This window comes from Rattus norvegicus, chromosome 4, assembly GCF_021556685.1.
Source record: "Rattus norvegicus strain SHRSP/BbbUtx chromosome 4, alternate assembly SHRSP_T2T, whole genome shotgun sequence".
In the NCBI taxonomy this organism is placed as follows: Eukaryota; Metazoa; Chordata; class Mammalia; order Rodentia; family Muridae; genus Rattus; species Rattus norvegicus.
In genome coordinates, this window is record NC_141537.1 from 86,224,584 (window position 1) to 86,230,894 (window position 6,311).

Consider the following 6,311-nt stretch of genomic DNA (forward strand, 5'->3'; position numbering starts at 1 on the left):
ATGATACATTTATTAAATTTAGATCTCTAGACTTCTTTGCATCGTTATCTCTATAGTAGATTCAAAACTCTAATTTCTGAAATCTTGCAATTTTCTACAATCTCAACAATAGTAGAAGTCTCTTTTCACCTTTCATTTGATCTAATCTTCATAAATCTCATACCAGTAGGTCTTATAAATAGTTTTCGAAGTTGTAATGAGTATCTAAGTATAGAGTTGTCTAAGCTGATCTAGGATATTCTCATTAGAACAGAATTAAACTTGATTTTTAGATTTTTATTATTAATGGGACAAGTAGGAAAAATGAGTAGGTTAAAGAAAAGAGTATTTTTAGGTGCCTACGATTGATCAGTCGTTGTATCTGACACTTTGGTAGTATCATCTCACATAATACTCATCACACCTCTGTAAACAAGGAAGACTATACTCCTTTTCTAGCTGGAAAAATGAAATTTCAGATATTAAATTATGTATGGTCAACACTGTGTAAATTGAGGAGATGGGATTTAAGCACAATGTTCCGTGATCTCAGGACTTCTGATGTCTCTCCAGGTGTATCATATGTACGAAATAGAAATGTGTAAGAAGGCAGGCGAGGAAACTGTTCAGGAAGCAGTGGCCTACCAGGTAAATGAGACGGGACCAGCCCAGGTAAACCTTGATATTGATGTAAATGCTCAAAGCTGACCTTGTAGGCAATGAGTATCATTGTAGTTTCCTATATGACTGTAGGAATCAGTCTGCCTGAAAGCAGGAATGGAAATGTTTAATTTTCTCTATACCATTAACCCAACCCCCCCAAAACCACACAATTGAATGAGAAGGCATGTGCTTTCTTTCTAATAAATCTTGGACACCTTTCCCAACCCCTCTAGTCTAAAGCACATGGACTGCACATATGTGGCTCTCCTAAGCTGTCACTGCCTGGCTGGCGAGCAGATCAAAGCTCTGCATACACACCTTTGCCAACACCTGGGGTGCTGACCTTCTCACCAGCAAATGTAAGAGAGCTTCCCTGGGCTTTATGAATGGGCTGCCATGTAGCACACACGTTCCTTAAAACCAAGTGCAGAAATTATAGCCGCTATTGCAAACACACGCTGGGCCTAAAATTTGCTTTCACACATCCCCAAATTGGGTGTCATTTTTATACAGTTGAAACCAAAGAGGTAAAAAAAAAATCTTAAAACTTAAAAAAGATCTTTTCCACATTGTAAAGATCTTACTAAACACTTTTCCTTATGTTCGTGGAGAGTTAATGAACTTAATTACTAATATTTTGTAGCATAATTCAAGAACAATAACCCTGCATTTCTAAATACTGTTCTGTGTGCAAAAAATGCTTTCAAATACATTGTTACATATCTTAAAATTCTATGTGCCCTCTGGGAGAATGTACTGTTCACTTCCTCTCCATTCAGAAGCCTACAGAAGCCATGTGTTGGGTTTGCCACTCTCCTCACCATCTGCTCGCTGACATCAATCCCCTCTCTGGCTTCCTCCAACAAGGCGGGCTTATAAGAACGCTTGCAGAACATTTCATGGGCTTTGGCAACACAGTGGGGATTGGGCTTGTTTCCTCTACTGCCTCCTCTCTGTAGTAAAGCTTTCTCAAAACTTGGACAACTTACATTTGGGGAGTTTCTTAGCTCGTTGAGAAAGAAGTGAGCAGAAATTTCATTCTCTGAAGACTTAGTCCTTCTTGGGTGTTGTAGAGGTCAGCAGTGTTGTTGACTAGATTAGTTCCCTCATAGCTTGCTGCTGGATCAATCAGTGCATTCTTAGCATCCTTATCTTTAATGTGCGTGTGTGTGTGTGTGTGTGTGTGTGTGTGTGTGTGTGTGTGTGTGGTGTACATATATTTAGTATAAGGTATGTTTGATTTTCTCTATACCATTAACCCAAACCCCAAAAAAACACACAGTTGAATGAGAAGGCATGTGCTTCCTTTCTAATAAAACTTGGACACCTTTCCCAAACCCTCTAGACCAAAACACATGAGCTGCACATATGTACATTTATATTTAGTATTAAATATATGTATATATACACATAGATAGATAGATAGATAGATAGATAGATAGATAGATAGATAGATAGATAGCACACCTGGGAAGCTGACAGAATTGATACTCATGCAAACCTTTTGAGTAGTGACTGAGGGAAAACCGCTCTTCGCCTGAGCAGTGATCACTTTCATACAGAAGCCAGGTGTGCAGCTCTGAGAAAATGGTCCTTGTGACTGAGACACTGACAGGTCAGATACATTTCAACAACACATGGGAGTGGAAGAGCCAAAGCAGGTAATGTGTGACATTCAGGAAGTGTCACCCTCATCACAGAGAGACAAAAGGCAGCATGGACTCTGGAGAAGAGGTACCTGGTTCCCAGTCACTCCTTTGTTCTTAGTAGCCATGTGTCTTGGCCAGGACCTATGTTTCAGAAAATCAGGTTTTACCTTGCAACATGATGTGAGAACACACACCTGGGATGGAGGGAGAAGGTTGTAAAATGTAGACAGGTCAAAGCACACTTGGTAAACTGACAGAATCACAGAGGACATATTAGTGACTGCACAGACTGCCATGGGGGGTGGAGAAAGATGGAGGAGCTGCACCCCCAAAAGCCCATCAAGAGAGACCCTGGCACTGTGGGGGTTATCAGTGTCCACACTGTGCAGACGCATACATAAAGCTACCTGGCTGGTAAAAGTATGACACACAAGCATGCAAAAGACATACAAGAAAATCGAGATGAGAAGGTGGATGGACGAACATCAATGTCTTCATTCAGAAGCTAGGATCTTCTACAAAATGTCACCAGCAAGGAGAACTTAGTGCCACACAAAAAGGCTCAGTCTCCACCAATTCTTCACAGCAGCCCCAACTGAAGTGAAAGACATTTAAAGATTAAGTATGTTACATGTTTTTACTGCAAGCAATTTGTTAGGTAACAGAATTTCTTGTTCTTAATTCAAATGCTCCCCATTGTCAGGAGCCAAAATGTGTTCAAAGCTGTGCCCAAAGCAAAGGCATAGGCAGCTGTTTACCTGAAAATACTGATCTGAGGTAGATAATTCCCTCCCTTGGAGGATGACACAGACAAACAAAGATATCGCCAAGACGTCTACAAGATCTCTCACAACTCTCTCTCTCTCTCTCTCTCTCTCTCTCTCTCTCTCTCTCTCTCTCTCTCTCTCTCTCTCCTCTTTCTCTCTCTCTCTCCTCTTTCTCTCTCATCTCTCTCTCATCTCTCTCTCTCCTCTTCCTCTCTCTCTCTCCTCTCTCTCTCTCTCTCTCTCTCTCTCTCTCTCTCTCTCACACACACACACACACACACACACCACCCATATACATAGAAACTTTTGAAGATTGATTTTGAACAACAAATGTTTTAAGAGAGTCCATTTCATGGGTTATTGACTGAAATAAGTTGTTTAGAATTGTGTGTTTCTGAGATCGGTCTCATTCATAAAGGTTCAATATTTATGAAAATACACTCATCTAAATATAGCAGAAGCTTCAAGTGTCCATCAGAGGGATCTGCATACTACAGAACAGTTTGCAGACACAGTAGCCTCTTGTACTTACACTGGAGTGTTCAGGCCACGGGTCGCTGACTTCACCAGTGCCTGCTTGTAGTTGTTATTTAAAGCTCTCTAAGGCATACATCTGCATTACCATCTGTCATTTCAGTTGCAGTTTTCATCTATCTTGAGAGTAGGGGAGGGACATGATCAATTGGAGGTTGTATCGAATGTGCGTGGGGGGATGGGGAGTCCATAGTAGCCCCAACCTGAACTTGGGAATACATGTGCCTATGCAAAGAGATGGAGAAATCCACATGCTTTGTAGATAATCCATTTGAACTGTGGTAAATTAAACACCGAAGAAGTTTATAAAATTCCACAGGCTAGAATGCCTTACAATGAAACAGTTCAGTTCTGAGACGTCTCAGAAATATTTCAATTACCTATGCTTTTAATTTAGTGATAAATTTGACTCTGTAAAAATTTAAGAATCTGTGTGCATGTGTGTGTGTGTGTGTGTGTGTGTGTGTGTGTGTGTGTGTGTGTGTGTAAAGGGCTCTATTAGGATATTAAAAAGAGGGCTGGAGAGATGGCTCAGCGGTTAAGAGTACTGACTGCTCTTCCAGAGGTCCTGAGTTCAAATCCCAGCAAACACATGGTGCCTCACAACCATCTGTAATGAGATCTGATGCCCTCTTCTGGTGTGTCTGAAGATGACAGCTACATTGTACTTATATATAATAAATAAATCCTTAAAAAATATTAAAAAGATAAGCACAAATTGTGAGTAAATACTTGCAAAGTAAAATTTTAATTAAGGACTAGTATCTAGAATATGTAAAGAATTTTGAAAACTCAACAATAAAAAAGTCCAATTGAAAAATGAGTGAAGACGCAGAGAGACTCTACACAAGGAAAAGATATACAGGACTAATAAGCACATGAAAAATGTTTAATATCCCAGCCCTTTAGGTGATGTAAATCAAAACTATAATGAGCTATCACTACATAATGAGAAGAGTGTTCAGGAAAATTGTGGCAATAAGAAAGAAAGGCTCTTGAAGATAAGAGACAAGAGTGTTCTACTCTGCTAGTGTGGATGGCAAACCGTACAGCTGCTGTATGGTATCATAACATTAAACATTTGATTGCCAGAAATTGTACTTCTGGGCACTTATCCAAGAGAAACAAGAGATTTTGTTCACACAAAGAGCCCCTACACAAATGTTCAGAGCAGCTTTATTTACAAAAGCCAAACATTGGGGACAACCCAGGTGTTCTTCAGTAGATGAACAGTTAAGCACCCTGGAACCATGCAATATTACTCAATATTAAAAAGGAAGGCATTGCTGATACAGGCAGTGATGAATCTGGAGAGAACATGCTGCAGGAGAAATGCCAGCCCAAAGCCTTCTCCTGCAGGACTCCATGCTCATCAAATTGTTGAGATAACAAAATCCCAGAAATATAGAACAAACTGGTAGTAAGGGAACAGGTTAGTGAGAGGTAAGTCTACCTATACATATGCTTGCTGAAGGAGTCATGTGATGACAGAAATGGTCTGAATATTATGACATCAATGCCATGTGGATGCTCTGACACTGTTGTAGTTTATCAAGATGTTTGCATTTGCGGGGGAGTGGGGGTTGGGGCTGCCTAGTGGCTATAGGGATTCCTTCTGAATTATTCCTTTATACTTCTGTGCTATGAGTTGTTTTTATGTGAAGTGATTTTCTAAACAGTACAACAAATTACACTCTCACATATGTAAAAAGGGAGCAAAAATGTTCAGTGTTAATAAGATTTATTGAACTATGTAAACTAAAAAAACAATATGATGATTGATGGCTACCCCAAAGACAACATTTGAAACAAAAGCTTATGCATTTTGGGAGAAAATGTATCCTTTCCACTCATATTTAAATGAAGACACTGCTCATAGAGTGTCCAGCAAGGCTGTTGGTTAGGTGACAGACAGCTGGAAGCAGGGAACTTCTTCCTGTCACTGTTCCTCAACATGAGGACTTTCCTTCCCAAGGACCTTTTGGCAGTCTTCACCCTCTGTTTGGCTGGTTGATTGGATGTTTTGGGTTCAGTTTTGGCTTGTTTTTCATTGTTTTGGGGGTTTGTTGTTGTCACCTTTGCCATTGTTGATGTTGTTGTTATTGTTTGGGTTTGGGGAATAAGGTTTCTCTGCGTAGCCCTAGCTGTTCTGGAGCTCACTCTGTAGATCAAGCTGGCCTCAAACTCACAGAGATCCACGTGCCTCTGCCTCCCAAGTGCTGGGATTAAAGGCCTCTATCTTTTTACAGGAAGTCTTTGGGAGTTTTTGTTTGTTTGTTTGCTCTTTTGTTTGTTTAATACTGTCAAAGGGCACCCACTGTCCTAGAACATACGGCTTTCCTCCAAGCAGGCCAGTGTGTCTTACCTGCTTACTTGAGCCCAAGCCTTTGGAGATATGCATATGATTTTTGTCATTGGAACATCTTGTTTGGTTTCTTTGAAAGAATATAGTTTTCTTGGCCTCCAGACAGTGTAGCATTATGCTGTTAGAAATGTTCTTTGATAAGTAGTAGGACAGAGGGGCCAGCAACAGGGAATCAGTATTCGTTGCTGGATTTGAACTGTCCTTTTGCTAATGTTTGCTAATGGTAAGACCATGTTCTTGTCAGTCTTGCAAGTTATATGGGGTCTTGAGTTCCACGAGACTTCATGTCTTCATGAAAAAATGTATGAACCTTTAAGAGAATTGTGGTGATGGGGCTGGGGATTTAGCTCAGTG